The following is a 22,844-nucleotide window of genomic DNA, read 5'->3' on the forward strand; positions in this document are numbered from 1 at the left end:
AACTAAAGACCTAAATAAACAGAGAAAATTTGAGTTTTGATACTAAATTAGCAACATTTATGAAAGCAAAGGACTTTGTATAGGACTTTGGTTCAACCACATTTGGAATACTGCGTACAATTCTGGTGGACACATTATCAAAAGGATGTGGATGCTTTGAAGGGAGTACAGAGGAGGTGCACCAGGATGTTGCCTGATATGGAGGGAGCTAGTTATGAAAAGAGGTTGAGTAGATTAGGATTATTTACATTAGAAAGAAGGAGATTGAGGGTGAATCCGATTGAGGTCTACTAAATCATGAGAGATATAGACAGGGTGGATAGCAAGAAGCTTTTTCCCCAGAGTGTGGTACTTAATTACTAGGAGGTCACGATTTCAAAGTGAGAGGGGAAAAGTTTAAGGGAGATGTGTGTGGAAAATTCTTTATACAGAGGGTGATGGGTGCCTGGAATGCGATGCCAGCGGAGGTGGTAGAGCCAGGCAAGATACTGTCATTTAAGATGTATCTGGACAGATACGTGAGTGGGCAGGGTGCAGAGGGATACAGATCCTTGGAACATAGGCAACAGGTTTAGTTAGAGAATCTGGATCTGCACAGGCTTAGAGGGACAAAGGGCCTGTTCTTGTGCTGTAATTTTCTTCGTTCACATAGTGAGACCTCCAAGGGTACATTAAAAGACAGTAATTAAAGTAAGCATAGGAACTTGGAGGATATGACTATAGAATTGATAATGGGAAACAGGTAAGCAGATGATTTTAAATCAATACTTTTACAATGGTCTTCATGGTAGGGGATAATATAAATACCCCAAAGAATACAAATAAGCAAGATGCTATTAAGAGAAGAGGCCTTGTTGTAGGCTCTATAATGAGGGACAAAGTATTTCACAAACTAATGGGGCTAAAGGTAAACTAGGACCTGATAGCCTGCATCCAAAAAATTTAAAGAAGGTGGCTGCAGAGATAGTGAAGATATTGGTCTAAAATCGTGAGAATTCACTGGATTTGAGGAGGGTTCCTGTGGATTGGAAAACTGCTTATGTGACAACCCTGTTCAAGAAGGGATGGAAACAGAAAGCAGCAAACTGTAGGCTGGCTAACATCTGTTATTAGGAAAATTATTAAGGAAGAGATAGTGGGGCATTTAGAAAGGTTGAATGCAACCAGATAGTATCAACATGGTTTTGTGAAAGGGAAATTGAACTTTGGCTTTTGTTGCTAGAGAGTTGCAGTTTGAAAACAGTAAAAACCTTGTTACAACTGTACAGGGTCTTAGTGAGGTCGCACCTGGAATATGGTGTACGGTTTAATCCCTGTATTTTAAAAATGTGTATACTGGTATTGAGGACTATACAAAAGTGCTTCACTGGACGACTACTTCTGATGAAGTATTTGATAAATTAATTATCCCCGAAAAATAAGGGAAGCTCACCTTTCCCTTGTAATCTGTTAAAAGAGGGGTTAAATGAAAGAAAATCCCTGATTCAGTTTATAAATAACAAGAAACAATTCCTTTATTTAACCCGAACAATGAACAAAATAACAGAATTGCTAACAAAGCAAACAATACTCCTATAGACTACAAACTACTCCCTAACTGACCTAAATTCTACTGGAATGCTGTTCAAATAAACACAAGTCCCACTTATATAAACCCAGTTAATAACACAACAATAAATTAAAACTTAATCTCTCCAAAGTTCACACAGACTGTCTTCTGCAACACTGTGCCTTCTCCAGCCTTTTTCCTGTCGATCTCACATACCAAATGTCTGTCTTCCGCTGTTTCTGCTGTCAGGGATGTTTTCCTCTGCATTCATTTAAGTGAGGACTTTTAGCAAGAACTGCCATGGTACCTTTTTATTAATTATATTGTGCTTTCTCTGAGAGCTGAATGGTGTTGTCTCTTGGCAGTTGGCTCTCCCTGAAATACCCTCATCTTTATACTCATGATGACATAACAATATTTCTCATGTAGGATTGCTGTTCCCAACGCCATCAGATTTAAATTTAGTAGGTTTTTAGCATCTCAGGGCTTGGTTTAAATTGATTGGTTTAAATTTGAAAAGACCTGTTGTCTTGGTAAAAATGCTGCTTGGCTGTTTGCTACAAAATGTTTCCATTCGGGCGCTGTTTCTGTGCACCTGCACTTCAAGTTGCTGGTCAGATATCCATTTTAACACTGAGCAGTGAAAAAACGCCATTTTTCAAGGTATGATGCACTGCTTTTCCCCACTATCATTTTTTACCAATATATTCTAACTTCCTGCCTTCTAATTCATGAATACTCTACACAACTTCGTAACAGAAGAATGAGGGTGAACTTATTGAAACGTACAAGATTCTGAGGGGCCTCGACAGGGTAGATGTTAGGATGTTCCCACTTGTGGGGGAATCTCAAATCAGGGACATAATTGCAGAATAAGTGCACACTTACTTAAAAATGAGAAGCAAAAGAATTTCTTCTGTCAGAGCATAGTGAATGTCTGGAATTTTCTACCCTGGAGGGAGTTATGGAGGCTAGATCACTTAAAGAGAAGGTCACCGATGGTAAGAACTGCAGATGCAGGTGTCAGAGAAGACTCAATGTGGAGACCCCTCTTTTCTCTATTTATTTCTGAGCTCCCTTCCCACCTCCCATTTCTGAAGAAGGGTCCTAACCCAAAACATCAACTTTCCTGCTCCTTTGATGCTGCCTGGCCTACTATGTTCCTCCAGCTCCACACTGTGTCATTTTCAAAGAGGAGGTACAGAGTTTTGAAATATCAGGAATTTGACACCTAGGCAGAGCTAGCCTGAAAGAGGTGTTGAAATCTGGCGCAGATCCACTGTGATCTTGTTGCACAGTGAGACAGGCTTCGGGGTCCAAATGGCCTACTCCAGTGTCTATTTCTTATGTTCTTACATCTTGGTCTTTCTGTGTGTAGGGTAATCTGGTCAATGTAATCATCCTGGTACCTAGCTTGCAATTCTCATCAAAGTAATATCTTTGGAGATTATTTACTGATTCGATTGTGTTGTGTGGTTCATTCTACCAGAGCAGGTATGGTTTGGTGAGTCTCCTGAATTGTGACTATACAAAGATGTATGCATACTGGTAGTCCTGCCACTGCTGGTCCAGTGATAACCATCAGATGGAAAATTCAGGAATCCAAGCTGAACTTGAGTGTTGGCACACAATATGATTCTGCCAAAATGGAAAATTGGTGATCTGTTATTCAATGAGAAATGATCTCTCATGAGTTGTACCATCAAGTACCACTTCGTGAGTTACGTCTTTTAGGATGTGTTGTGGTGATATGTTCACATTAGCTGTCATTGTCAGTTTTAGCTGTTAATATGTGTTGTACTGCCTTCTCAGGACAAATGATAATTAATAGCTGTAAAAGGTTCTGGTTATCTCAACATTGAAATGCTGTGTGACAGTAATGATATGGAAAGTTGGTCATGTTCAGCAGTTTGCCTTTCACTCATATGAATCTCACTAATGTGTTTGTACTTGTGCATCTTCTAAGCATTTTCCTTGTGTTGTGGTTCTGTACTGTATTGATGACCACTTGTGTTTTATTCTATCATTTAGGTCAGCAGATTTCTTGCAAATAAGTCCACAAGTGCTCTGCAGATGTCAACACAGGCTAGACAGCTTTTGAGCAGGTGTGACAAACTGTATTTTTTTTCCAATTTGTTAGTTTTATGTGCTTTGCTGACCCCAACAATAAAATTACATGTACCTAAAGCATGTAATTCTTGTGGTTGGTTGGCTTGTCAAGCTGGTTCATTGTTTTTCTGCAGACATTTCGTTACGATGCTGGGTAACATCATCAGTGCATCCTCTGATGAAACGCTAATGTGTTTTCCCTTCTGTTATTTGAACTCTGGAGTCCATTGAGCTGAGTTACCTCACTTCTAGTTTTCCTTGGCAGTGGAGTATATATTGGGGTTGAGCTCTATGTGTTTGTTGATGGCTTTCGTCGTGGAGTACCAGGTTACTAGGAATTCCCTTGTCTCTGTTTTGCTTGCCCCAGGGATCTTTCTGTCATCCCAGTTGAATTGGTGGTTCTCCTTATCCCTGTGGGATAGAGATGAGTGAGTATAGGTCGTGTCTTTTTGCAGCCAATTGACATTCATGTACGCTTGTTAATTTCCTTCCTGTTTGTCCGATGTAGTATTTGTCAGAAAAACTGGGTCAGAAGATGTGTATTACATGAACGACACCAGAAAGATACTACATGCCCCGACACACTCATCACGCTACCTTACATCAGGAACACATCTGAACTGACCACAAGACTTCAACAACCACCGGGCATCAGAGTAGCACACAAACCCACATCAACCCTATGACAACTGCTGACGCGAACCAAAGACCAACTAGCCACTGTTGAGAGGATCAGTATCATGTACAAGATTCCCTGCAGAGACTTGATAAACACTACATCGGACAAATGGGAAGGAAATTAACAACAAGGGTATGTGAAAATGGTGTTGTCGTGCAGTGAAAATATGTGTAGAAATTACAAATACGAAAAGAAAAATCACTTTGATGGGATTGTACTATAGGCCTCCCCAATAGTAAGAAGGAAATTGGAAAGCAAATATGTAGAGAGAGATCTCAGATATGTATAAGCATAGTAAGGCTGTAATGTAATGCCACCATCAATTTAAAAGTTTGGATGGTGAAGAATTTGTCAACCGTGTTCAATAAAGTTTTCTTTTTCAATATACGGTGCTCCTACTAGAGAAGGAGCAAAACCACACCCTCTTTTGGGCAATAAGGCAGGGCAGATGACTGAAGTAAGAGTGGGGGAACACTTTGCATCTAGGTATCGTAATTCTATATTTTCAAAATGACTATGAAAAAGGATAAGCCTTCCATAAAAGTTTTTAATTGGAGTAAGGCAAATTTTAATGGTATGAGACAAAAGCTTTGAAAAGTTGATTTCAAAGTAGACTGTTCGCAGGTAAAAGGATGTCTAAGAAATGGTAGGCGTTCAAGAGTATGATGACCAGAGTTCGGAGGCATTTTGATCCTGTTAGAGTGAAGGATAAGGCTGGTAAAATTAAGGAACCGTGGATGAATATCGATATTGAGGCTCTAGTCAAGAATAAAAGAGAATCTTCTTTTAGATATGAACACCTTCACTCAATTGAATCTCTTAAGAATGTCCCTGTACTCTTTATTTTGATTAAGAGAGAAACCAGAAATGCAAAGGAAGAATATGAGATAACATTGGCAGATAAGGTATAGGATAAGCGAAAGGGATTCTACAAATACATTAAGAGCAAGAGGGTAATTAGAGAGAGGGTTCAGCCTCTTAAAGATCGAAGAGGTCATCTTTATGTTGAACTCCAGGAGATGGGAACATATTGAATTCATATATCCCGTCAGTTTTTACTATATAGTAAAAACTGTTATCCATCTATTGCAAGGGGAATTTAATGCAAAAGGAGAAGGTTGTTGGAGTTCTTTTAGACTCCAAAAGAAATGGAGTTTAGAAAGTGCAGAGAAATAAACTTTGATACTTTAAAAACAGTTCACTTTACAGAAGAGAAAGTTTGGGAGGTCTTAGGGAATATAAAGACAGATATATCTCTGGGACCTGATCTAATGTATCCTAGAATGTTGTAGGAAGTAAGGGAGGAAATTACGATACCTGTTGTGGAAATATTTGCAACACCTATAACTGTGGGTGAGGTGCCTGATGACTGGAGGGTGACTAACGTACCTTTATTTGAGAAAGGTTGTAAGGAGAAACCAGAGAACTATAGACATGTGAGTCTGACTTCGGCTGTGGGTAATTTGTTGAAGGTGATTAAAAAGAAATGATTTATGGACATTTAGAGAGGCAAAAATTGATGAGTGATAGCATAATTTTGTGTGAGGAAATTTGTGTCTCAAACTTGATTTGAGCTTTTTTCAGGAAGTTACCAAAAAGATTGATGGCAGAGCAGTAGGTTTTGGTGAAGCCTTTAACCAGGTTCTGCATGGTAGACTAATTAATGAAATTAGGTCCCGTGGGATTCAGGGTGAGTTTGTCAGTTGGATACATAATTGACTTAATGGCAGGAGACAGAGTAATGGTAGAGGGCTGCTTTTTGGACTGGATAGCCTGCGACCACAGGTGTTCCACAGGAAGCAGTTCCAGATCCTCTTTGTCATTTACATAAATGATTTGGAGGAGAATACAGAAGGCATGGTTAGTAAGTTTGTGAATGACACCAAAATTGGTGGCATAGTACACATTGAAGAAGGTTTTCTAACATTACAGAAGGATCTTGATCAAATGGATCAATCGGCTGAAAAATAGCAGATGGAGTTCACTCTGGATAATGTGAGGTATTGCATTTTGGTGCAACAAACAAGGGTAGGGATTATATAATTAATGGTAGGGCCTATGTTGTAGAACAGGGGGACCTAGGGGTGCAGGTATATAATTCTTTGAAGTTGGCGTCATATATAGACAGGGTGGTTTAAAAGGTATTTGCCTTCATTGCTCAGTCGTTTGAGTATAGGAGTTGGGAAGTCATCGTTGAGGTTGTACAGGACATTGAGGCATCTTCTGGAATACTGTATCCTGTTCTGGTTACCCAGTTATAGAAAAGGTTCGGAAGAGGTTTACCAGCATGTTGCCGTATGTGGAAAGTTTGAGTCATAAAGAAAGGCTGAATAGATTGGTCTTATTTCACTGGAGCATCGGAAGTTGAGAGGTGACCTGATCGAAGTTTGTAAAATAATAAGAGGTATAGATAGAGTTAATGGTAGTTATGATGGGAGATTTCAAGACTAAAGGAGACATTTTTCAGGTAAGAGGAGAGAGACTTTATAAAAGACGTGAGGCAATTTTTTTTTACTCAGATGGTGGTTCGTGTGTGGAATGAACTTCCTGAAGAAGTGGTGGATGTGAATACAGTTACAACGTTTAAAAGACATTTGGATAAGTACATGAACAGGAAAGGTTTGGAGGGATATGGCAGGAACAGGCACGTGGGACTAGTTTAGTTTGGGATTATGTTCAGCATAGACTGGTTGAACCAAAGGGTCTGTTTCCATGCTCTATGTTTCTATGTCTCGAAGTGTTTGCCTTCAAATTGTCTTTGCAAGCCGTTGCACTACACTCTGCTTCTTAAAAAAAAACTTTTGTTCATTTCTTTTCGTGATTTTGCTTCTCCTTATCATTTTTCTCTGTTGTGGCTTGCAATTGCATAAGGCTTATATGTCAGGAGAGTCAGAAATCAGAAAACTTAATAGAATGTTATCATCTGTTGCAAGGGGGATTGAATGTGAAAGGAGAAGGTTGTATTTCATGGTGGAAACACATTCGGTATGCTGTGCACTGTATTTGGTCTCCTTGGTTAAGGAAGAATGTAAATGTATTGGAAGAAGTCCAAATAATGTTGACTAGATTAATCCCTAAAATAGGCAAAATGTCTCAAGGAAAGGTTAGACCCACAAACTTTTATCTGTTGGTATTTAGAAATTTATGTGGTGACTTTATTGAAATATGATAGATTCTGAGGGGGTCATAACAGGTTAGATGTGGAGAGGATGTTTCCTCTTATGGGAGAATCTGGAGTTAGGTGTCATTATTTAAAACCAGAGGCTGCTAATTTAGAACAGAGATGAGTTATGCTTTGTTTTTTTTCTACCAAAACATCGTTAGCCTTTGGAGCTGTCTTCCTGAAAAGACAGTGGAAGCAGAATCTTTTGAATTTTTTTTAAGGCATAGGTGGGTATATTCTTGATAAGCAAAGGGGTGAAAGGCTATCGGGAGTAGACAGGGAATGTGGCTTTGTAGTTACAATCACATTAGCCATCGTGTTATTAACTGGCGGACCTGACTCGATGTGCTGAATGACCTGCTTCTCATAAGATTTTATGTCCACTGGCCTGCGTCAACTTAAGATTCTCCTTTAAGAATTGCAGGCTGTAGTAGCAGATTTGTTGAAAATGAGGGATCCACCTGAGGTCTGGACATGGGTAAGCCTTTTTAATGTTGAAAATGACAGCTAGCAGCTCTTTGGAATAGTGCTTTAATTACTGCTTAACTTTATTAAAAGAATTGGATTCATCTTTTCTGTTTTAAAGATAGAGAGGGAGATGTAGTGTATATAGTACTTCACTACAGGTCTGTAATGTAAAGTTTTGAATGTATTTCTAAGTTCAGCCTTGTTATTTTGCAGCAAGACGTCCTGAGATATTTTTTGTTTAAAGTTTTCAAGAAGATTTGTAGCACGGGTTGTGGACATGCAACCAAACCCACTGGTTTGGCAAGCAAACGTTTCATCACCCTGCTCAGTAACAATGTCAGTGCGCCTCTGGTGAAGTTTCGCTGTTGTGTTCCTTGTTATTTATACATCGATAAATATTGACCTCACCAAAGAAACAATTGCCACGCTGCTGGACATATCATGAAAGCAGGCAACCCAGGACGACATCAACGTCAAAAAGGACACCACCATGAAACTACAATCAGATTAGCCATCCTGTTATTAACTGGCGGACCTGACTCGATGTGTTGAATGACCTGCTCCTCATAAATTTTTATGTTCACTGGCCTGCGTCATCTTAAGATTCTCCTTTAAGAATTGCAGGCTGTATTAGCAGCTTTTTTGTTGATTTTCACACTGAATAAGGTGTGATGACATCACAGAAGTTTTTATTTTTACACCAATTTGGGAAAAGAAAATGAGGGATTGTACCTCACAACCCACTTCACCTTCGACAGCATATACAGACAAATCAATGGAATACCAATGGGATCCCCAATATCAGGACTGATTGCAGAAGCAGAAATGCAAAGGTTAGAATGGACAGCACTCCCCACTATACAATGCAAACTGTATGACTGTTTTTTTAGATTAGATTACCTACAGTGTGAAAACAGGCCCTTCGGCCCAACAAGTCCACACTGCCCCTTGGAGCATCCCACCCAACCATGAACACTACGGGCAATTTATCATGGCCGATCCACCTAGCCTGCTCATCTTTGGACTGTGGGAGGAGACCGTAGCACCCGGAGGAAACCCATGCAGACACGGGGAGAATGTACAAACTCCACACAGACTGTTACCCGAGACTGGAATCGAACCCCTGGTGCGGTGAGGCTGCAGTGCTAACAACTGAGCCACCTTGCCGCCCTGTGTTTGTACTGACGGGTATTGATGTTGCTGATTGTCTGTCTCAATTCTCTGATGTCCGAAGCTGTTGTCCAGTTGGTTTTCAATTACTTTTCCAAAAATCTGCCGTCAAGATATTGGAGTCTTCTTTATAGATGACCATTGCTATGGCTGCTAGGCATAATAGTAAGCTTATAATCCAGCTGGACATCTTACCTCATAAAAGCCAAAAGAGCTACAGGTGCTGTAAATCGGAAAAAATAGTATTCACTGGAAAAGCTGAGCAGGCCTGGCAGCATCTATGGAGAGAAATCAGAGTTAAATTTTTGGGTCGAGTGACCCTTCTTCAGAACTAGATACCTGACAAAGCAGTGTTTATGTTAAGATATCTCCCATAATATAAGAAAGCTGGTGCACATGTTGAGATCTTAAATAATTCAACAAACATTTATATCCAAACATTATATTCGCAAGATAATAAAATGTGAGGCTGGATGAACACAGCAGGCCAAGCAGCATCTCAGGAGCACAAAAGCTGACGTTTCGGGCCTAGACCCTTCATCAGAGAGGGGGATGGGGAGAGGGAACTGGAATAAATAGGGAGAGAGGGGGAGGCGGACCGAAGATGGAGAGTAAAGAAGATAGGTGGAGAGAGTGTAGGTAGGGAGGGGATAGGTCAGTCCAGGGAAGACGGACAGGTCAAGGAGGTGGGATGAGGTTAGTAGGTAGCTGGGGGTGCGGCTTGGGGTGGGAGGAAGGGATGGGTGAGAGGAAGAACCGGTTAGGGAGGCAGAGACAGGTTGGACTGGTTTTGGGATGCAGTGGGTGGGGGGGAAGAGCTGGGCTGGTTGTGTGGTGCAGTGGGGGGAGGGGACGAACTGGGCTGGTTTAGGGATGCAGTAGGGGAAGGGGAGATTTTGAAACTGTTGAAGTCCACATTGATACCATATGGCTGCAGGGTTCCCAGGCGGAATATGAGTTGCTGTTCCTGCAACCTTCGGGTGGCATCATTGTGGCAGTGCAGGAGGCCCATGATGGACATGTCATCTAGAGAATGGGAGGGGGAGTGGAAATGGTTTGCGACTGGGAGGTGCAGTTGTTTGTTGCGAACTGAGCGGAGGTGTTCTGCAAAGCGGTCCCCAGGCCTCCGCTTGGTTTCCCCAATGTAGAGGAAGCCGCACCGGGTACAGTGGATGCAGTATACCAGTATACCTCCCAGTCGCAAACCATTTCCACTCCCCCTCCCATTCTCTAGATGACATGTCCATTATGGGCGTCCTGCAGTGCCACAATGATGCCACCCGAAGGTTGCAGGAACAGCAACTCATATTCCGCCTGGGAACCCTGCAGCCATATGGTATCAATGTGGACTTCACCAGTTTCAAAATCTCCCCTTCCCCTACTGCATCCCTAAACCAGCCCAGTTCGTCCCCTCCCCCCACTGCACCACACAACCAGCCCAGCTCTTCCCCCCCCCACCCACTGCATCCCAAAACCAGTCCAACCTGTCTCTGCCTCCCTAACCGGTTCTTCCTCTCACCCATCCCTTCCTCCCACCCCAAGCCGCACCCCCAGCTACCTACTAACCTCATCCCACCTCCTTGACCTGTCCGTCTTCCCTGGACCGACCTATCCCCTCCCTACCTCCCCACCTATACTCTCTCCACCTATCTTCTTTACTCTCCATCTTCGGTCCGCCTCCCCCTCTCTCCCTATTTATTCCAGTTCCCTCTCCCCATCCCCCTCTCTGATGAAGGGTCTAGGCCCGAAACGTCAGCTTTTGTGCTCCTGAGATGCTGCTTGGCCTGCTGTGTTCATCCAGCCTCACATTTTATTATCTTGGAATTCTCCAGCATCTACAGTTCCCATTATCTCTGATTATATTCGCAAGCACATGAGTGCCTGATATCAAATTAAGGCATGAAGTTACAAAGACAATATGTTTCCAGTAGCATGTCAAACTTTACATGATCAGTTAAGGTGGAGTGGTGACCTTTACATCCTCTCTCACTATGGTAATACCACGTTACAGCGACGACGTCATGAGTATTTTTCTTAAAGACATATTGTCATAACACAACAGCACTCCTCAGTATTAACCCTTTCAGTCTTTCTTTGTGTTTTGTTAACCTGCTTTATCTCTCAATTGCTTTTTCTGGTTCTGAATACAATACCTATATTGAGTTATGAAGTATTACATTTTGGTGGGAGGAGCAGGGAGAAGCAAAATAAAGGATACAATTCTAAAAAGTTTGAATTCTAAAGATTCAAGAATTTGTGTATACTGCAGCTACAGATTTTCTTCTCTTCTCCGTTCCCTGTCTAATATGTACAGTAAGTTTATCCCCAGATGATGATAGAGAGACAGGACTGGAATTTCCTTCCTGGTGTAAACTGGAAACCATCTGAGCTTCCTTTTCCCCTAGTCAATCTTTGAGATTTTCATGGGGGTGATCCCTTTTATTGAAATGGATACACCAGCAGGCAGAATGTCGGAGCTGAAAGGCCAGTCAGAAGCCTTTCAGCTTGCGATGAAGAGCAAGCCGCAACATAGGATGTTATATAATACACGGAGCCCTGCTCTCACCAGCTTCTTTAAAACCTCAAATAAAGAAAAACAGAGGAAGCTGCCAGACAATAGCTATTGAGGTTGGGAGGCAAAATCCCTTGACGGTAGCTGTTGGCAGTACCTGTATCCATGTAGACATGGAGAGAGTTAAATTTCTCTGTATCTCTGGCTCCCTGTCTACCATTAAGTGCAATGGTGGAGCCCAAAGGCATTCAAAAAGTGTCGCAGGATAAATCTAGCACCCATATGTCACTCGGTTTAACTTCTGTGCTGGGAATGCTTTTCAAAGCAATGATCCCAGACAAAATTAGCAGTGATTTATACAAGTGTAACTATTATAAGGAGAGATGGCACATAATCGTTTAAGCCAAATTGTTGACTGGGAGCAGAACAATTTGATCTTGCAGTCTGCCATGATGATTCTTTTTCTTCCATTGTCTTTCAGGGTGACAGAGGGTTTAAAACATCACCTCATACGCTCAAGTTCCCTTCTCAAATCAATTTGATGGAGTGTTTAAATGAGGTAACATAGGTGGCTGTTGAGAATATTGTGGTAGATGTGGTGTAAGGTAAAGTTGTATCGACCCAGAGAGCTGCACTCTCATTAAAGAGGGAGGTCTGATGGTGGGTTTAACCTGAGGGTTACCATGTCTCAAATGAGGGATGAGTTTGAGAAGTCAGGTCACCTTATGCTGACATCAGCTGGTACAGGAATTGAACTTCCACTGTATACCCTGCGGCATAAGACAGCCATCCAGCCAACTGAGCTAAACAACCCCCATGGTATGCATGGGTTTCTAAAGGACTTTTGATGTGCATGCCTCATAATAGTCTTGCCAGCACACATGAAGCACTTGTAATATTACAGACAGTGGCAACATGAGTGAAATTGACTGACTGACAGGAAACTAGGTGGAATACAGGTGCCTTTTGTTTGGAGTAAGTTATAGAGTGGTGTTCTGCAGGGATTGGTGCTGGGACCGTTACTTTCTTTGATACAGGTATAGAACCTCAAATCTGGGGCTGAAGCCATGCCAGATTTTGGAATTTCTTTAGATTTTGGTTAAGCCAGGACAGGTATAATCAAGCAATGTGGATATAGAGCATTATGCCAAACAGAAAAGCTGGTAAAACATCCTGCACCATACCACTTCAATGCAATGTCTTTCTGGATTGCACACCCAAGTTTTTTTTTAATTTTAATAAAAGTTGATGCAAAAAGTGCTAAGTTTTTAAACAGCTCTGGGGTTTTTTATGGTAATTGGCTTGTAGATACCAATGACTCAACGTGGAAGGTAAAGCCGTAATTTCCAAACCTGCAGATAATAGGAAACTTTAAAGGTCAGTGAATTGTGAGAAAGTGAAAAACTTGAAAAGGACACACACAGGCTAGTGGAATACGGTGACAGATGACGTGTAACAAAGAAGTGCAAGATTTGATCAGGGAGTGTTGAGTTACAAATGGTTTATTGAGAAATAACAGCTCAAACACAGAATAGGCATATGATCAGTAACAGGGGAGAACAGTGTCCCTAATTAGACTAATGAATGACGGAGCAACATAGTTTGATATTCCAGTCTGCCATGATGGTTCTTTTTCTTCCTTTGTCTTTCAGGGTACATTGGGTTTGAAGCATCACCTCATATTCTCAAATTCTCTTTTCCAGCATTTATTTATGTGCTTTATTTTAGATGCTAGTGGATACTTCACAAACCTCATTTATTTAGTTGCCTTTCCCCCATTGAACTAATGCTTTCGTTGTACAGAGCCTTCGTCAGATTCCTCCTGGAGATCTGCATTCCATTTAGAGGTGCACAGTACTATGTCTGGCCTGCTCAGTTCCTACAAACAAGTGCACAGTGTGATCTGTCGCTCTGATTTCCACCATCCTGCCAATTGTGTGAATTGAGCCTGCTATTAATATTGGATTGGCTATTAATATACTCCATTAGCCTAGAGTGTGTGGAATGTGTAAGTTAATAATAGGATAGTTAAGGGTCTTGTGGTGTGGCGGTAGTGACACTACCCTGAGTTAGGACGCCTGGATAGATGTGTGAAATAGCCTCTCTGAACATGTTGATCAACGTAAATAATAGAATGGTTATTGGCAAAAAGTTCAATTGATGATCGACATGTTCTCAATTTTGTTCAGCCCTCTTGGAATTTTTTTACTTGTGTTGCACAGTGCAGTAAATAGTCCAATGTAAATATCTTGGTTTAAAGTAGCAGCTTAACTTGGAGTTGGATCAGTAACCATTCAATGGTCATTCGCTTGTCCTCTGAATTTCAAAATATATCAATTGGACACCTGTAAGTTTGACTGATCTTCCCCTGTCAGGATTCCAAATGATTCTACCAATGTTGGATGCAGTGATGAACATTTCCCAATACATAGGGCACATACATGTCTAAATGCCAATAACAGATGGAAAGAGCAGCTGCTATTAATAAGCCTGTGTAATGAGCAAAGGCTGTGCTTTCCCCATTGGACCCATTTTAACAAAATGCCTCACTCTGAATGAGCTAAAACACTTGCCTCTGAGTCAGCAGATTATTGATTGAAGTCCTACTCCAGTATTTTGAGCGCAACGTTCAAGCTGACATTTGCATGCAATATAGAAGGAGCATGGTTCAAATGCCACCTTAGAGATAAGACATTAAGCCAAAACCAAGTGAATACCAATTTCAAAGAAGAGCCAGTATTTATCCCTCAAACAACAGATTGCCTGGTTGCTAACAGTGTTTGTGGGGCTTTGCTCTCTACAAATTGGCAGCCAAATTTCCTGTAGTAGAGGAATAACTTAACTTTGAACGCTGTGCAGAAGTGTTCAAATGTTATTGTTTATTAGCTGTAAAGCTTTTCGAGATGTCCATCGGACATCTACTGAAGGAGAACATAGGCTCATTAAAAACACTGTGCAAAAAAAACAAATCTTCTTATGTGTCCTAAAGTCATGAAAAACCCTATAAATACAAGCCTTTTTTTCTAGTGAATATTATTATTAGTATTGTGTTTTATTAATGTTGACCTGTTAAAACAAGGGCAGTGTTAGCTTTGGAAATCTTTTGATGTGTGACCTGCCTTGCTGTGTAAATTTGCTAACTGCTTAGTTTAATTTTCAGAGACTGATATTACTGAAACACTGTCAATATTATGGAAAAAATAAAATCGTACATGGACTGCAGTTCAGTTTTACAAAGGCAATTTAATAAAATTTTTTATGGAATGTTGTGCTCCTTTGAACAGCAGTTAAAAGCTAAGTGCAGCAACTGATGTGGTTTCAGATCTTTACCACCTTTTATTAAGCTTGGAACAATAAGTTTGATTTGCATTAATAAAAATACAATTTGAAGTGAATGTATGTGTTCTAAATAGGATTGTTAAATTCAGGTGAGCTCAAGGGTGTGTGTCTGGATGCTCTCGGAGGATCGAAGTGAACTTGATGGGCCAACTGGCCGACTGCGACACTGTAGGGATTCTTTATCTTTAGCACCACCATCATTCTCTTCTTGCTGCCACTCTTGTCCTCAGTGTCTTACAATCTTCCTCACCTTAGGCCTTGTCTTGTCTTGCTTTGACCTCACTGAGAGTCTTACATCAGTTTGGTCTTGCTTTGAGTCTATTGTTTATGTGTTTCTGTAATTGAGGTCGAAGAGATGAAAACGAACAACTAACATCTACTACAAGGTGTAGAGCTGGATGAACACAGCAAGCCAAGCAGCATCAGAAGAGCAGAAAGGCTGACATTTCAGGCCTAGACCCAAATGTCAGCCTTCCTGCTCCTCTGATGCTGCTTGGCCTGCTGTGTTCATCCAGCTCTACACCTTATCTCAGATTCTCCAGCATCTGCAGTTCCTACTATCTCTAAACTAATACCTAGTATCTAGATAACTAATATCAGTAGTATTGAGGAGTTGGGGAGGCTGCAGAAGAATTTGGACAGGTTAGGAGACTGGGCAAAGAAGTGGCAGATGCAGTACAATGTTTGAAAGTGTGAGGTCATGCACTTTGGTAAGAAGAATAAAAGCATTGACTGTTTTCTAAATGGGGAGTAAATTCAGAAGTCTGAAGTGCAAAGAGACTTGGGAACTCTAGTCCAGGATTCTCTCAACTTGGTAAACTTGCAGGTTGAGTCAGTAGCCAGGAAGGTAAATGCAATGTTGGCATTTAGTTTGACAGGACTCGAATATAAAAACAGGGATGTACCACTGAGGCTTTAAGGTTCTGGTCAGGCCACGTTTGGAGTATTGTGTACATTTTTGGGCTTCATATCTCAGGAAGGATGTACGGGCCCTGGAGCGGGTTCAGAGGAGGTTCACGAGAATTGTATCAGGAATGGAAAACTTAACATATAAGGAATATTTGAGGACTCTAGGATATACTCATTGGAGTTTAGAAGGATGAGGGGGGATCTATTTGAAACTTACAGAATACTGAATGGCCTGGACAAAGTGAATGTTGGGAAGATGTTTCCGTTGGTAGGAGAGACTAGGTCCTGAGGGCATAGCCTTAGAGTAAAGGGAAGAACGGAGATAAGGAGAAACTTCTTCAGCCAGAGAGTGGTGAATCTATGGGTTCCACTGCCACAGAATGCTGTAGGGGCCAGGTCATTGAGTGCATGTAAGACTGACATAGACAGGTTCTTGATTATCAAGGGGATCAAGGGTTACCAGGATGAAAGCGGGAGAATGGGGTTGAAGAACTTAGCAGCCATGATTGAACAGCGGAGCAGACTCAATGGACCAAATGGCTTAATTTCTGCTCCTATGTCTTAGGTTCGTGATGCAAGACCATATCTAATATACATATACAAATCTGGCAATAAAACAGGTCAACAAAGTTCATGTTAGATAAATTATTACAAATTATAAGGAAAGTGGGTGCAAAACCATTTTTAAAAAAAGTTTTAAATGGATCTTGGGAGACAAAATGAGGCCCTTTTTGTGGTCTCAGTCTGAGAGGCAGCATAACAGACACAAAGCAAGTTCATAGATTACAAATAAGAATGATGTAGTAGGTTGGTGAACATTTCATGTTTTGCATCCTGATTAGCTGCTGTGACTTTTTCTCTTTGAGGGTCAAGAGTACTTACTAAGCACTGGCAAAGATTGACCAATACCTTAAGGAATACTTAAGCAAGTTCAGATGCGACAAAGTAATGTGAAGAATAAACAGGAGAGATACAGGTCATTCAACCCAAATGATTCATGACACTCTTTTTGTATATTTTCTTTATTCTTTCACGGGATGTAGACAAGCACTAGTGATATATTAATTGTGTAGATGGTATTTGTCACCATCCCTTATTGCGCTTGAACTGAATAGCTTGCTCGGCATTTCAGAGAGCGTTTTAAGTCAGTCACGTTGCTGGAATCACAATTAGACCAGACCAAGTCAGGCCAACAGATTTTCTTCCCTGAGGGATGATAATGAACCAAACAGGCTTTTATTCATGACCACCATTATGAGACTAGCTTTATATTTCAAGTTTTTACTAATTAAATTTGAATTTCACTAGCTGCTGAGGTTGGATTTACACCCGTGGCCCCAGATCATTAACCTTGGCCTCTGCATTCTAGTCCAATCATATTGCCACTGCAAAGCCATGTTCCCCAGCACAGTGGAGATGTCTTAAAAAGGAAAAATCATTCCACATCTCTCCTCTATCTGTAACAGTACTTACAGACCAGTACTGAACAGAGTGTTTACTAATTTTTTTTAACCACTATTTCCCCTTTCTCATTCAGGGTGCATTAGCTTAGCAACAAAAACAGAAGTAGCTAGAAAAACTCAGCAGGGCTGGCACCATCCATGGAGAAAAATCAGAGTTAACATTTCGGGTCTGGTGACAGACATTAGATTAGGATTCTGTACCTATAATGGTTTGTACTGAAATTACCTCTTCCCTGAATTCTGTCATTGCTCAGTTACTTGTTAACCCAGCAGGTGCTTTTTCCAATATACCCCTGGTCGGGACCACTCTTAAATGATTAAAATTAGTTCTTTCTGAGGTGAGCATTTTATGTTTGAAATTTTCTGATCTCTTTCCACAAGTAGTCTAAACTGAATTTTGTTGTGCTCACTGATAGCTAAATGATGTCTAACTGTTAAATTCTCCATTTTAATCTCATCTCACAGAGTTTAAACTGTTTCTTTCCTTTTTGAACTAAAAGTATATTAATTGAGAAAATTCTGCCTTTCATGTGTAAACGTTCTTCTTTCCTAACCATGACATTGTTTTTCCCAATCTATGCTAGGGGAGTTAATGTCTTCTCTGAACTTTGCTTCTCACAGTTTGGAACACTTTTAAGCAAGCTTCAATGTTCCAAAACTGAAATCAGATAGATTCAGGCTTAGATAATAAAGTGTGAAGCTGGATGAACACAGCAGGCCAAGCAGCATCTCAGGAGCACAAAAGCTGACGTTTCGGGCCTAGACTCTTCATCAGAGGGGGATGGGGTGAGGGTTCTGGAATAAATAGGGAGAGAGGGGGAGGTGGTCTGAAGATGGAGAGAAAAGAAGATAGGTGGAGAGGACAGTATAGGTGGGGAGGTAGGGAGGGGATAGGTCAGTCCAGGGAAGATGGACAGGTCAAGGAAATGGAGGTGTGGCTTGGGGTGGGATGAAGGGATGGGTGAGAGGAAGAACAGGTTAGGGAGGCAGAGACAGGCTGGACTGGTTTTGGGATGCAGTGGGGGGAGGGGAAGAGCTGGGCTGGTTTTGGGATGCGGTGGGGGAAGGGGAGATCCGACCCCACCACCCAAGACATTTTTCCATCCCCGCACTTGTCTCCTTTCCGGTGAGACCACTCTCTCCGTGACTCCCTTGTTCACTCCACACTGCCGTCCAACCCCACCACACCTGGCACCTTCCCCTGCAACCGCAGGAAATGCTACACTTGCCCCCACACCACCTCCCTCACCCCTATCCCAGGCCCCAAGTTGACTTTCCATATCAAGCAGAGGTTCATCTGCACATCTGCCAATGTGATATACTGTATCCATTGTACCCGGTGTGGCTTCCTCTACGTTGGGGAAACCAAGCGGAGGCTTGGGGACCGCTTTGCAGAACACCTCCACTTGGTTCGCAATAAACAACTGCACCTCCCAGTCGCGAACCATTTCAACTCCCCCTCCCATTCTTTAGATGACATGTCCATCATGGGCCTCCTGCAGTGCCACAATGATGCCACCCGAAGGTTGCAGGAACAGCAACTCATATTCCGCTTGGGAACCCTGCAGCCCAATGGTATCAATGTGGACTTCACCAGCTTCAAAATCTCCCCTTCCCCCACCGCATTCCAAAACCAGCCCAGCTCTTCCCCTCCCCCCACTGCATCCCAAAACCAGCCCAGCCTGTCTCTGCCTCCCTAACCTGTTCTTCTCTCACCCATCCCTTCATCCCACCCCAAGCCGCACCTCCATTTCCTGCCTACTAACCTCATCCCACCTCTTTGACCTGTCCGTCTTCCCTGGACTGACCTATCCCCTCCCTACCTCCCCACCTATACTCTCCTCTCCACCTACCTTCTTTTCTCTCCATCTTCGGTCCGCCTCCCCCTCTCTCCCTATTTATTCCAGAACCCTCACCTCATCCCCCTCTCTGATGAAGGGTCTAGGCCCAAAACGTCAGCTTTTGTGCTCTTGAGATGCTGCTTGGCCTGCTGTGTTCATCCAGCTTCACACTTCATTATCTTGGATTCTCCAGCATCTGCAGTTCCCATTATCACAGATTCAGTCTTAGGATTGTTTAGCTAATCCTTTCCATTTAGAACCATTACAACATCCTTAATGCTGTCATAGAATCACAGAAGAAGCCCTTTGGTCCATCATCTCTCCCATCAATGCTAGACTAATTGTACATTAGTTTCACTTTCCAGCATTTGGCCCATTGCCTTGAGTGTTATGACATTTTAAAGTGCTCATCAAAGTGCTTTTTTGAAAGTTCTGAGGTTTCTTGCCTGTAATGTAATGAACACAGCCACATTAGGGGCATTTAAACAGTCCTTGGATAAGCATATGGATGGTGATGGGATAGTGTAGGGGAGGGGCTTAGATTGGTTCACAGGTCGGCGCAACATAGAGGGCCGAAGGGCTTGTTCTGCGCTGTATTGTTCTATGTTCTATGTTCTATGTTCTACTACCTTCCCAGGTAGTGCATTCCAAACTCCCACCACCGTCTGCATGAAAATAATTTTTTCCTTAACTTCCATCCTAAACTCTCTGCCTTTTACTTTTCAAGGTTTAAGTCATGGTTGGTGTTCATTCTTCATTCTTTTATATTTGGTAACCAAGAATATTAAGACTTCAGCCTTGCTTGAGCCAAGTCTCTGTTAAGGCAACACCACCATAATGCCATGTAGTAATCTGTTCCTAGAGCTTGCCAATTTTATTTGTCACATTAAAGATATTGGTATACATATAAGTAGCTGGTTTCCTCAGTCTGGTCCCTGCCATTTTTGCTGATTTTACTGTTGCTTATGCATCTGTTCTCAGACCACATTTCTGCTATTTTCAGATTCCGCTCATCTAGGCAAATTTGTTTAACCCTTGCCCAACAATACTAGTTAATCCGTTAGTCAGGTAATTGTTCCTGACTTATTCAAATTTGTACAGTCCCCAATATCCCAAGAATCATAATCCTTTCCTTCTGTATCACTTCTCCAGCTTCTGCACTATTTTCCTGTTTCCATACTCATTGGTGTACGGTAATAGGAACAGGTGTGTCTGCTATAATGAGTGTTCCATTAATGCAAATTGACTAACAATTAATGAATAGTAGATGCTGTTTGGATAACATAAACTTGCTGCTGCACAGGTATAGCATTTTCCCTATCATATGAATTTCTATGGCAATTTTCTGTAGTGCAAGGTCACACAAGAATGCAACTATCGCATTATAGGAGAACTATCCATGAGCTTATTTATTTTCCTTTTGAGTTTTTTTTTATTAGAATCTTAGCTAGTGTAAGAATTGCATAATTTTAACTCTTTTTTTTTCAAAAATATCATTTTCATGACTTTAGTTGTCTTGCTTTCTTCTTAAGGTATTGTAAATAATTCTTAAAGGTAGAACTTTTTAACTAACATAATGGTGGAAATATCTCAAGTTAATTAATAAATGATCGAACATTTCATAGAATTTTTGACAAAAATAATAAACACCTGATGCCATGTTCAACTTGTATCTCATTTGTGTAGTTTTGTCCCTCCATTCCACTACTAAATATTTTCAGATGTGTTATCTTCCCATTAATGTCCCACATGGCTAACACTCAGTCTATGCATCTATACAATAAGGTCAGAGGTGCGGAGGTAGAGCTTTTGCTTATAACTGTTCTGACATTATGTTGCGTAGAAATCTGCTCTATTTACCAGATTCTTCTGTGTGTCGATGTTAATAATAAATAATTTAATTATTGCTGGATCCAGTAATGTTATAGATTAATAATTTGGTATGGTGTGTGTGACCACCAGGTGGCAGATTCCCCTTACTGTCTACATTCCCAAGGTATGCTGGCTGTTTTCAATGGTGGTTAGACAGGAAAAATGCCTGGTGCATAGAATTTACTGCAGAACAGGCCACCCAGCCCAATTCTTCGATGCCAGTCAGTTTTCCTTCATTCTATTTCATTGCATCTATCATGACAATCTTCTGTTCCATTTTTTTCCATGCTTATCCAGCTTCCAATTAAATGCATCCATGTTATTTGGCCGATGTAGTATATTGGGATATGTTTGCTGCATTGTGCGATTTAAAGCAAATGTTTTTAAATTTTTGAGTTTTTTTCTCAACTCTTGCTGTTATAATGAAACCTGCTTAACAATTACCCCATTCCCGTAGACACACACACATGCATGTACACTGATGTTGGACTCTGCAGTGAATTAAATAGTTCAGTGGCAGCAGTTTAAATATACCTTTGATGTATGCCATTATCAAGCCGTAAAGCCAGAAGCAACTAATTGATGAATGTGTTTGGATGCCTCACTTGAGCTTTTTTTTCCATTGAAAGTCCTGATATTTCCATAGAAGGTTCTGCCTCATTAACACAGAAGTGTAGTTGGTAAATGAGCTGCCCAGTTTGCTACTGAGTCACGTAGAGCAGCTTCATCTGTTGTATTGGTTGATCTCAGCTGGAACAATACATTTCGCCTCGGTGTCACTACACCAGGGAAGGGAAAAATCGACTGGGGTCTCACTCCACCCATATTTCTGAAGCTGTTTGTACAAAACATTAAGTGAGAACAAGTCCTGGCTGAAAAGATTACTATCCCAGGAATAATCAGTGTGCATATTTTCAAAGCACTCATTGCTCTTAATTTAATGTTATATATTGCCATGTGCAATTAACTCATATATGTGGCATGGTCGTTAGCCACAGTTTCATAATTGGGGTTCACACTTCTGCACAGAGGTGAAGAGAATATATTTTTCTCTGAGATTTGTGCAACTTTTAAATTTTCAGTTGCATGCAAACTTAGAAAATCAAACGTAAACAAGACATCCTTGTACATGAAAGTAAGTAGCTTCTAGTAACTGTAATTGAAATATATTGTGGGCCTGACTGATGCTCATAAAGTAGCTGTAAATAGAATTCTTAGCATCACTTTTACCAACTAAACAAAAGCATGGAGCACAAGTTTCCCAGTGAACTCTCCATTACAATGCAATGACCAATTAAAGCAAACTTACCAATCAATCAGTACCTATCTCTCATGACTCATATTGCTGCTTTCCTTGACAATTTGTATTGTTGCTTCTGTCCTGAGAATTCAGCATGAAAATAAACTTTTAATCATGTATCTCTTTCAGAGATATTCAAGTTCTGTACTACAAAGTCAATATTATAAATTTAAGATTCTTCTACATCAGATCTGATTCTGGGGAAGCTGCCATTGCATGGTGCTCTCACGTGTACAGTACTGTAGAAGCAAAACTATTAATTACATTGGAAAATCTTACCCTGGCACCCCTTGCAGGCACATCGAGCACTGCAGGTATCCCTGACTCGTTTAAAATGAACTCTGACCACAGAAGAGGTAAGAATTTACCATGTGTTTTGGTATTATGACCTGCTCATTTTTAACCATTAACAATAATTTTACATCTAGTTTTCCAAATGACTTCTCAGTTAAAATATTTATCTACATATG

This window comes from Stegostoma tigrinum, chromosome 8, assembly GCF_030684315.1.
Source record: "Stegostoma tigrinum isolate sSteTig4 chromosome 8, sSteTig4.hap1, whole genome shotgun sequence".
In the NCBI taxonomy this organism is placed as follows: Eukaryota; Metazoa; Chordata; class Chondrichthyes; order Orectolobiformes; family Stegostomatidae; genus Stegostoma; species Stegostoma tigrinum.